At 46.9% G+C, this 12168-nt stretch overlaps 1 pseudogene; it reads right to left on the bottom strand.

The window, feature by feature from the left end:
• Positions 1-249: 249 nt before the first annotated feature.
• Positions 250-12168, bottom strand: LOC117363182 (annotated as a pseudogene).

Genomic DNA, 12168 nt, shown 5'->3' with positions numbered 1-12168 from the left:
GCTGCAATTTGCTCTCTTAGTGACCAGAGAGTATATGTAGCCCTTCATTCACCAATGAGAGAGATATGTTAGGAATGGTAGATTCCTAGTGGCATTCTCTGTCCAACAAACTCAGTCTTAACCTAATTATTGGAATCCTGTCAGGCACTGGATTGGCCACTATTGGAAACAGGATACCGGGCTTGATGGACCTTTGGTCTGACCCAGTATAGCAAAATCTTATGCTCCTAATCACGACAATATAGATTTAAAACACATGACAAATTAGTGCTGATTTATTTATTCAGTTTTCTTTATCGTGATCCCAGAGAAGCACAGAACAGTTTACATGAATTTATTCAGGTACTCCAGCATTTTTCCCTGTCTGTCCTGGCGGGCTCACAATCTATCTAATTGTTCATGCCATCGCCGCTGCCCGTGTTGACAAAAGATGACCGCCTGATCTTCATCACCGTGTATTTTAGGGGAGTACCACAAACCTCGCCAGGTGGACCAAACCACTCCATTGTCATAAGTCCCTGTATAGTTTCCATTTTTGTAATATACTCCATTCAGATTAGCGACATGGCATCTGAAAAGCAGAAGAGAAGGGAGTAGGGTCTATGATCAGTAGAAAGGGAATTCCCTCCTGATGGATCTGTTTGACTTGGTTTTATTTTTGATATATCTGATACTTTTATTTATTGAATTGGTTTTATTGTAAACCACTTTTGAACCTGGTGGTATTAAGTGGCATACTAAAATAATACATTAAATCAAATTAGATGAAGCCACAGTACTGTAAAGTGCTGATCTTTTCTCTTGTTCTCACTAGACAGGGTCGGTTTTGCCACAGCTAATTACTAAGGTGGGAACCCTCTTAAAACACCGAGGAGGCAGTTTCTATAATAGGGTACATTCATTTAGGTACCCTAATAATGCGGGGTGAGAGCCTATTGTCCAGCCAAGGCACCCAAGTGTTCATTTAGAATATTAGTGTGCATTTAAGGGCACCCATTTACACCTGCCATGGACCTGGTGTAAAATCCAAGCACCTGAATGTAGCAGACAAGTGGCAATTTGTAGTGTTTTCTAAGTTGCCCACTTAAATGTCTACACAATCTATGGCTATCTCTCACTGAATATCCAGCTTAACAGACTGACTGGTGACCAGCTATGTCATGTGATATTGCCAGTCACCACCAATATTCAGTTCGACGGCCAGATAGACCATCTTTTTAGGCTGCTCTATACTTTGGCCATTGAGACTTAGCTAGCTAGGCGCTGAATATTGGTCTAGCTAACTATGTCTCAGCCAGCGAAATCTAATCATTCGATTTAAGTTAAATCTGTTTTGTTTTGTTTTTTTTCATTGAATTTTATCCACTCTGCCATAAATTCAATGCCAGTTTCTGGATACGGCACTTAACGCCAATTCTACAATGGTATCTTGGCATCAAGATTCCATTATAGAACACTGGCATGTCAGCATTGTTGCTTCCATGTTTGGGCCTGACCACTTATGCCATATCGATGACATGTCATGTGTAGCTTATAGTACTCTATAAATTACGCACATTCTCCATCTATGTGTATACCCCAGTGTGTAGTAAGGGGAGTGCAGGAGGGGGGGCCGTCCTATCCGGGCATGGTCTTCCTAAGGGCGTGGTGGCACCCCTCCTCTTCTCTGCCTCCCCTGCCTGCTCGCTCGCTTCCCTGCTCCTCTCCTGGTCAAGCGCGTCCCTTGCCTTCCCCTGTATTTTACCCCGGCGTGAGGTTGCTGCCCACTTTAGCATCGGTGTTCTCTTGGATGCCACTTCCTAGGCACAGGTCCTGGAAGTGATGTGGAAAGGGCGTGCCGACACTGACGTGGGCAGCATGCCACTCATTGCCAGAGAAGCTAAAAGGTACAAAGAAAAGGAAGGGGGGCGCACACACCAGGGAGAGCAGGGAAGAGGGCAGGGCGAGGCCCCACCACCCCAGGACGGCTGCTCACTCTTACTATGCCACTGGTACACCCTCTTGTAGTTAGGCACTATGGGAGTCAATATTCAGACCACAAGGCCTAGCTGCGTTCAGTGCTGACTCCCAAGTTCGGCGCTGAGCCAGGATATTCAGTGCCAGGCCTTTACTGGTGACTAGCCTTACATTTAGGGCTCCTTTTATCAAGGTGTGGTAGGGATTTAATGCGCGGAATACCGCACGTTTAAACCACCTGCCACGCTAGCCGCTAAGTTCTCCATTGACGAGGCATTAGATTTTTGGCTTGCCGCGGGGGTTAGCGCGTGATGAAATGTCCGACACATTAACCCCTTAGCGCGCCTTGATAAAAGGAGCCCTTAGTTGCTATATACTAAGCTGGCTAAGTTGATATTAGACATTGGCTGGCTAAGTTTATAGTGGCCAAAGATAGACCAGCAATTCACATAGCCCAAACTGGCTGCACAATGTAGCTGGCTAGCGCTTTAAATTTTGCATGTAGCCAGCTATCTACCAGGTGCTAATATTCAGCATCCATCTCGCACTGAATATTAGCGGTTAGCCTTCTTATGACTATTTAACTGGCTAGAAGCAGTTCCATGACCAGTTTAAATAGTGTTGACTATTGGGCGGTAAGGCACAAAGGCACTACTATCTTATAGAAGTGCCCAAACTGTCAATTAATGGCACATTTGATGTGCCTACCTCAATATAGAATACCATTTAGGTGCCAAATACCCTTACAGTGCTTAATTGTCGGTATATGATTGAAAGTCTACAAAATCCTGAGTAGTGTAGAATGGATTCAAGTAGATCTATTTTTTACTCCGTCAAAAATTACAAAGACTAGGGGGACACTCGATGAAGTTACAGGGAAATACTTTAAAAAGCAATAGGAGGAAATATTTTTTTCACTCGGAGAATAGTTAAGCTCTGGAACACATTGCCAGAGGTTATGGTAAGAGCTGATAGCGTAGCTGGTTTTAAGAAAGGTTTGGACAATTTCCTGGAAGAAAAAATCTGTAGTCTGTTATTGAGAAAGACATGGGGGAAGCCACTGCTTGCCCTGGATCGGTAGCATGGAATGTTGCTACTATTTGGGTTTTTGCCAGGTTCTAGTGACCTGAATTGGCCACTGTGAAGATGGGCTACTGGGTTAGATGGTCCATAGTGTATGAGCATGAAATACCGTATTTTCACTCATATACCGCACACCCGTGTAAAACGCGCACAAGGGTATAGCGCGCGGGAAACTGTAATTTATGTAAATAAATTTTTATATACCACGCACACCCGTATACCGCGCATGCCGCCCTGACTCTCCCGTCGCCGCCCGACTCTCCTTTCGCCCGCCCCGAATCTCCTCTGGCCATCCCAACTCTCCTTTGCCCGCCCCCGACTCTCCTCTCCCCCTTGAAGTCCTGACCCCACCCCTGAAAGCCTGATGCCCCCCCCCACGTCCGATTCACCCCCCCCCCCGCAGGACCGCTCACACCCCCACCCCCAAAGGACCGCTCGCACGCACTCGCACCCGCACCCCCCACCCCGAAGGACCGCTCACACCCCCACAGCCTCCCGACCCCCTCCCCTATCATTTAGAAGCTCCTACCATTGTCCTGCTGCTTCCTCTTGGCGGTCCCGGCCCTTCTGTGAGCCCTGCGTCTGCGCTGCTTCCTCTTCCGGCGGTCCCGCCCTTGGGACCGCCGGAAGAGGAAGCAGCGCAGATGCAGGGCTCACAGAAGGGCCGGGACCGCCAAGAGGAAGCAGCAGGACAATGGTAGGAGCTTCTAAATGATGGGGGGGGGGGGGTCGGGAGGCTGTGGGGGTGCGAGCGGTCCTTCGGGGTGGGGTGCGGGGGGAGTGCGTGTGAGCGGTCCTTTGGGGTGCGGGTGCGTGCGAGCGGTCCTGTGGGGGGGTGAATTGGACGTCGGGGGGAACTATGTAAAAAAAGTTGTATAACGCGCAAGGTTTATGCACGGTTTGTAAAATCGTGTATAACGCACGCGTTATATGTGTGAAAATACGGTATATGCATCCATGGAGGCGGTGCATGAAGATTTATCTCATGAATATTCATTTTGGAAATCTTGAAAGCCACACTGGCTTGATGGGTCCTGCGGACTGGATTATAAACTTCTGCTGTTGGTGAAAACTTGTTCTCATTTATTATGATATCATGTTTGATATACTGCCTGCAAGCCTGAAGGCTATTTAAGTGGTGAACATTCAGGTACAGTAGATATTTTTCTGCTTCTGGAGAGCTCATCTAAGTTTGTATCTGGCCCTGTCAGTGGGATTTTTCAAGGTAGCAGCATCTCTCACCCCAGCTAAGTAGAGAAGTGGCTTAATTGTTAGTACAATAGACCAGAGGTCCCCCAACCCTGTCCTAGAGAACCCACCAGCCAGTAGGGTTTTTCAGTGTAGCTCTAATGAATATGCATGAGTGAAATTTGCTTATAATTGAGGTGACAGGCATGCAAATATACTCCATGCATATTCGTTAGAGGTAGTCTGAAAATCTGACTGGCTGGTGGTTCTCCAGGATAGGGTTGGGGACCACTGCAATAGACGGAGAATTAGAGGACCTTGATTCAATATCACTGTAACTCCGTGTGATCTTGGGCGTCACTTAACCCTCCATTGTCTCAGATACAGACTCAGACTATGAACCCTCTAGGGACTGAAAAATACCTATTGTACCTGAACAGGCACTGCTTTGATAGCTTTTGAGCTTGCAGGGAATATTTAAGAAATTAAAATATAGTGGTACCTTGGATTACGAGCATAATCTGTTCCAGGAGCATGCTCGTAATCCAAAATGCTCGTTTATCAAAGCGAGTTTCCCCATAGAAAATAATGGAAACTCATTTTGATATGTTCCCACACACCCCTCCCCCCCTGAGGCCAGCAGCGCTGCTCCCCCCCCCCCACGAGAACCGGCATTGCTCCCCCCAAAGACCCCCTTTGCGAACCGGCACCCTCCCCCCCGGCGATCCGGCACCCCCCGCCGCCATCGGGCACCCCCCCCGCCGGGACCTGAAGTCTCCCAACCCACCCGAACCCTCTTCTTACTTTAGTGTAGCCTCCGCACTGGCACCGGCACCGGCACCAGCATGTCCTGTGCGTTGGTGCCGGTGCCTGAAGATCTGCCTTCTGTGCTGGGCCTTGAGCATGTGCGCATGCTCAAGGCCTGAGAGTTCACGCTCTCAACGTGAACTCTCAGGCCTTGAGCATGCGCACATGCTCAAGGCCCAGGACAGGAGCAGATATTCAGGCACCGGCACCAACGCACAGGACATGCTGGTGCCAGTGCCGGTGCAGAGGCTACACTAAAGTAAGAAGAGGGTTCGGGTGGGTTGGGGGACCTCAGGTTGCGGCAGGGGAGTGCTCGATGGCGGCGGGGGGGGGATGCCCGATGGTGGCAGGGGGGTGCCGGATCGCAGGGGGCAGGGTGCTGTTCACGGGGGGGTGCTCGCAAATCGAGGAGCGCTTAGTTTCCGAGGTGCCGATTTTGCGAATGTTTTGCTCGTCTTGCAAAACATTCGCAAACCAGTGCATTCGTAAATAAAAATACCTACTGAATATAGACCCCAAAGTTTACAGTAGTATAGACAGCATAACTGCCATTAGAATACCATACAAAGCCCCACCCCAACAATGTGCCCTCTAAGGATTGACTGGGGACATGCAAATTTTTTTTTCATGCGAGTGACAAGTTCTAAAAAAAAAAAAAAAAATTTTCGTGTGAGCAACAAGTTCTAAAAATCAACAATTTTCCAGATTTGCAAGTATTTATATGAGGAGCATTCCTAGAATTTATGAGCGATTGCTCATGGGCTCAGCTTAGAGGGAACATAGCCCCCCACCCAAGCAAGAAAACAAAATGTTCCATTTCCCCCATTAGAATGTACCCCCAACATTTCACACAATTCTACTTATCAGTAAGGCAGTACGCATTAAAAAGGGAAATATAAACAGCTGAAGCCCTGGTTGGTGCGAGTTGCAGCCGAACTAGAAGCCCGCAGGAGTGGGATGAAACTGCTAGTTGAAAGAGATTAATGCCTGCTCTGGTCGGTCCTGCCTGCAGTGCCAGGGTCTGTGAGGCAGGAGATCCTTTTAGTTTAATCTTGGCACCCACTGATGCATCAGGAATAGAATATTTTTGGGAGGAGATATCACATACCAATAAACATAAACATTTGGTTGGTCATCTAGCTCAGAAAGAATTAGAGTCACTGCCAGTGGCGTAGTAAGGGGGGGTGGGGGCGGTCCACCCCGGGTGCCATCTTGGTTGGGGCACGGCACCCATCCTCCTTTCCAACCCCTCGCTCCTTCCCCGCCCCCTCCAACCCCCTACTTCCCCCCCTCTGTAACATTCCCGGTGTGAGCAGCAACCACAACCTGCTCACACCTGCGGCCGGCTCTTCTTCTGACATCACTTCCTGGACCTGCGCCTAGAAAGTGACATCAGAGGGAGAGCCCAGGAACATTACAGAGGTATGGGGAAGGGAAGCAGAACGCCTGCGTGGCAGTGGGGGGCGGGGAAGGAGCTTGTAGGGGTGGGAGGGGCGGAGAAGAGGGCAAGAGAGGGACGCCACTGCCCCAGGTGCCTTTCACTGAATCAGTGAGCCCAATTTTTTAAGAAAACAAATTGATTCAAATCAATTCACCAAAATGAATCGGTCAACACTAGATTTAAGTAGCCTGGTGGGTAGGCTAGTGAACCATAGACCCAGGCTGATAAGCCACTCTAACCATTACATTTATGGTGGAACATGTGAGGCCACTAAAACCCTACTATGCTGTCATACAGGCTCCACCTGCTGCCATAAGGGCTATTGTGGAGGTAGACAGGTGAGTATAGTACAGTGGTCTCAAACTCAAACCCTTTGCGGGGCCACATTTTGGATTTGTAGGTACTTGGAGGGCCGCAGAAAAAAAATAGTAATGTCTTATTAAAGAAATGACAATTTTGCATGAGGTTAAACTCTTTATAGTTTATAAAACTTTCCTTTAAGTTTATACTTTATGCAAAATTGTCATTTCTTTAATAAGACATTAACTATTTTTTTCTGCGGCCCTCCAAGTACTCTATTTTTTCTGCAGCACTCACATTTAAAGTTTAATATCTTTTCTTTCTCAAAACTGGCACATTTCTATTACTAAATTGAAAATAAAATCATTTTCCTACCTTTGTTGGTAATTTCATCAGTCTCATGGTTGCACTTTATTCTTCTGACTCTGCATCCAATATTTCTTCTCTTCTTTCAGCCTCCTGTAAGCTTCCTCTCCTCCATACCTCATTCCCTCCCCCAACTTTTTCTATGTCTGTCTTTCCTCTGATTCCTTGTCCCATTTTTTGCTTTGTTTCTGGCTCCTTGTCTACCCCCTTCTTTCTTTTTTCCTTTCTGGCTCCCTGTCCCCCCCCCTTCTTTCTTTTTTCCTTCTGGCTCCCTGCCCCCCCTTCTTTCTTTCTTCCTTCCTGTCCTCCCCCATGCCACCGCCGCCGGGGAATAGGCTGCTGCTGCTGGCGCCATCGGGAACAGGCCGAGATCTCCACGGGGCCGACCAATTCTCGCTGCCCGACATCAATTCTAACGTTGGAAAGGACGTTCCGGGCAGCCAGGCAGTGATTGGCTAGCCAGAACATCCTCTCGACGTCAGAATTGAGGTCGGGCGGCAAAAGAAGCAGGGAGATCAAAGGGCATGGTGCCGGCGGTGAGAAGGGAAGGGAAGCAGTTGGGCACCCCTGCTCTAGACGAGCCGCGAGCCGCACTCTAGGAAGAACAGTGGAGGGTGACCAGTTGTGCGGACCGCCCCCCCCCCTTGGTACGCCACTGGAGCAGCTGCGTGTCTGGCCGGCTCATTCCATTCAAAGCCGTGGGTGGCGGCTCCTTGCGAGATCCGCGCCTGCGTCTGAAGCCTCTCTGATGTTGTGATGTCAGAGAGGCTTCCGATGCAGGAGCGAATAGCGCAAGGAGCCGCCAACCCGCGGCTTTGAACGGAACGAACCGGCCAGACCCGCTGCTGCTCTAAAAGGAAGGAATTATCCAGTCCAGACCGCGGGCCGCAAATAAAACTTGGAGAGCCACATGTGGCCCACGGGCCGCGTGTTTGAGACCGCTGGTATAGTAGGTTTTGGAGGGCTCACCATAAATTATAAGGGGATTAAAGTGAGATGTTATGTGAAGGTCACAGCAGTGCCCTCTAAGGTGCACCACTGCTCTGTTGGCATGTCTGTGGCCAGTCTATTACAATGCTGGCCCCTCCTATGTTCAATTAATCTGGATTTGGATGTTTTGAACTTGGACCTTTTTGTGGTAAAAAATGGTGAAAAAACTTATGTGTCCTAACGCTGGATGTCCTGCCAGTCAAGAGGTCCAATAGGTCTTTTTTTTTTTAATTTGGATGTCAAGCAGTTTAAAAAATGGAGGTTTCCCCACCCAGCCTTTTGGGCATCTTATGGGAAACGTCCAAAGTTGGACTTAGGCATTCTATTGATAATGCCCCTCCTTGGCTTTTACAAGACCCTTCTCAAGGATGAAGTGACATTTTTAGAGTCTAAATGTGGAACTTGTATACCTATTAAACCACCAGCCACACATGTTCTCCTTGGCACAGCTGCCTGTGAGGAACCTGTCGTGATCCTTGTCCCAGGTGCTGAACTGCATCCCGTTCAGAGAGGCTGACCACTGAACCTCTGTGTTGCTTCCACCAGAAAGTGCATTCCCAGCATTTCCAGAGTATATACTCAGCCACAGTCTATAATTATCCTACGGAACACCAATCAGAGTGTTACTGCATCAGCAGAGAAATGCAAATAATAATTGCCCCTCCCTTTGTTCTTTCCCTTGAATGTTCTCTTTCTTTCTATCAATTGTAGTTCCAACCCTTCTTCCCTTTTGTTCCGGTTCGTCAATATCTTTATAAATTGTAATTTCCCCTGGTTTGTCTTTGTTCATATTGTATTTTAATTGGCGCATTGTTTTGGCATTTTTTGTACACTGCCTAGAAGGCTTGATTAGGCGGTATAAGAAATTTTAAATAACTTGAAACTTGACTTCCAGTCTTTGTCCCGTATATGGCACGACAGATCAGGATGGACTGGAGTTAGCTTTGATGGCAACTCCCACACTGGGGTATTGTGACCGATGCCAAATGGACTTCTACAGTTTGTGTCCTATATATGGCAAGACAGATCAGAAGCAAGTATGTGTATTTTATACCATATTCATATCATCCAAGTACAGGTCCTGCTTGGGATGGGAGGATATCTTATAGAGGAACTTAGCAAGTAAAATGAATAATTACTAGATAAGTGTGAGACTACTGGGCGGACTGGATGGACCATGCAGGTCTTTATCTGCCATAATTTGCTATGTTACTATCCCCTCTGGTAGGCATGGAGACGGTGAAAATTTGTTCACATGACCCCCATGGTACGATTTTTTTGTAATGGTTGGGGAACGCGGAGTTCTCCCCGAGCAGGGACAATGGAACTTTCTTTAAGTGGAAGGATAAGGGGATATTTTTAGTTGAACATCTGCTTAGAGAAGATGGCTGTTACTATACCTTTGCAGACCTGCATCAGTAATATTCTCTGGATAAAGTAGACCAATTTGCATTTCTCCAACTGAGCCACTATCTGGGATCCCTGCTGCCCTCACTTAGGGTGGAAGGTCAAATAAGGGAACTATTCAAAGGGGATGCATGGGCCATGGTTTCAATATCATGGTTTTACAGGGAGCTTATGAAATATCAAACACCCCTCCAAAGAATTATACAGACGGAATTATACAGACCTTGTTGACAATGTACAGTGCTGAATGTGCCTGGTAGCGCTATAGAAATAATAAATTGTTGTTGTCGTTTGACCTCACCAGTTTCCCAGAAGTGTGGGAAGGAAAAGAACTCTTTTGTGTATGGCATTTGACTATGTGCCTGAATAAAGACTTTCTGGGTGGCCCTGTGCCGATATTTTTACAATAAGGGAGCACAGGGTAAGGGAGAAACCTTGTTTTTGAAAGACATCATACATTCTGGGGGATGCCCCGCCCATGATTTGGTATTGGAGGAATAGACTTCATAATTTAATGGTCAGGAATTTTATGGGGTTAGAAGATCTAACTACTACAAGAGATTCAGGTTAGTTCGGGAACCCTACTTACAAAAGCTCTCTCTTAGGGTGCTTAGTCAGGTTTTAAATGGTTCTGCATAGAGGCGAGGTTCTATCATAGAGCTCTCTTGGGGGGGGGGGTGTTGGTTCTCAGGGGATGGGATTTTGGGGGTTGCTACCGCTGAACTTGTTCTTAGTTGTATAGTCACTTGGGGCACAATAATACAGGCCTTGAGTTGTAGGTTTTATTATGGGGGAGAGGAGCTATCTGTTAAAATCCTCTATATTAAAACCCTAAGCACGCATGCGCACTTAGGAGGCCGTGATCCCTGCGGCCATTCCGTGGCCATGTTCAATTTGCGTCGCATGTGGTGTGCGTGCGGCATGTGGCATACAGCGTGCGTCAGCTTGCGGTAGGAGGGTGTCCTTTGGCCTGGACAAAGCAGACAGGGTGCGGATGCTGTGAGGCGTCTGGCTGCTACTGCTGCACAGGGAAGTGGAGGGGGAGAGGGAAAGGGGGCTGCTTTGGGGAAGGGGTGTGCTGGAAGCAGGCAGCAATCTTGGTTTGATGGGGGGGGAGACAGAAGGGGGACACAGAGAGACAGGCAGGCATGGGGCAACAGAGAGAGATAGGCAGGCAGGGGCCAGGGAGAGAGACAGAGAAACAGACAGAAAGAAAGACAGACAAGGGGCCAAGAAAAGACACAGACAGAAAGAATGACAAATAGACAGGGGGCCAGAGAGACAGACAGCGGCCAAAGAGAGAGTGAAAAAGAAAAAAAAGACAAACAGACAGATAGCGGCCAAGGAGAGAGAGAGAAATAAAGAAACAGACAGGGGACCAGGGAGAGAAACAGACAGAAAAAATGCCAGAAAAACAGACCGGTCAAAGAGAGAGAGACAAAGAAAAAAGGACAGACAGACAGACAGTGACCAAGGAGAGAGAGAGACAGAAAGAAAGACAGACAGCGGCCAAGGAGAGAGAAAGAAAGAAAGACAGACTAGACACATCTATTCTAGTACCTGTTAATGTAACGGGCTTAAAGACTACCGTAGTTCTTATATAAAGCTATACAGGAATGTGACATTGTTAATTGTTTTGTACCTTGGTTGTATGATCAGTCTTATATTTCAATAAAAATTTATATTAAAATAAATATTTTTCAATAAGCAGCAATAACAAGTGATTATAAACTTACAACTGCAGAATCTTTATAACTTACTACAGGAAACCACAGAGGGGCCAGGGTCTGACACATAGGTTTGCTTCTTACCTGCTCATCCTGTATATCGAAGGTTTCGTAGATGGCGTATCTATTTTCTCCCCGCCAGTCCATCAGGTCAACCTTCAGTATCATCTCGTCTGCATGTAAGGCAGCATTTGGTTATGATACAAATAGGATACAGCGCCTGGGAGTACTCTTATGCTAGCATTCTAGAACCTGGAAGACAATCCCTGAGAATAACCAGATCCATTACATTACATTACTTACATTACATTAGGGACTTCTATTCCGCCTATACCTTGCAGTTCAAGGCGGATTACAAAAGAGCTAACTGGACATTTCCAGTGAAGTTACAACAGTTTTGGGGTTTGTTTGTTTGTTTTTTGTTTGTTTTTTTTGTTACAAGGGAGGAGAGGTACCTGGATTAATTCTGGAAGAACTTGCAAATTGGATATTAAATTGACTGTATGTTACTGTGTGATATAACAAATAGATTACAGTTAGAGTACAAATAAGATTACGTAACATTTCAGGGATCTGAATACTTGGTTGGTGTTTTGGGGAGGAAGAGATTATTTAAGTGGAGGTTTTGGGAGAGAATTTATCTAGGAAGGGTTGGGTTAAGATATCTGAATAAATTTTTTGAAAAGTAGGGTTTTGATTTCTTTTCGAAAAGTTTTGAAGTCGCCCATTGCCGTCAACAGATGGAGTGGTTAAGTTTTGCTGCTTGCGTCGCTAAAAGGTTATCAAAGATCCCTTACCATTGCTTAGTAGATTCAGAATCGGATCATTGCCCAGCCAGTATTCATCATTCTTCCCCTTGTACAAGCCAAATCCATGTTTGTAATCTGCCCATTTCCTGCCATA

The sequence above is a fragment of the Geotrypetes seraphini genome, chromosome 6, assembly GCF_902459505.1.
Source record: "Geotrypetes seraphini chromosome 6, aGeoSer1.1, whole genome shotgun sequence".
NCBI lineage: Eukaryota > Metazoa > Chordata > Amphibia > Gymnophiona > Dermophiidae > Geotrypetes > Geotrypetes seraphini.
This window is presented reverse-complemented; position numbering and strand designations above follow the sequence as displayed.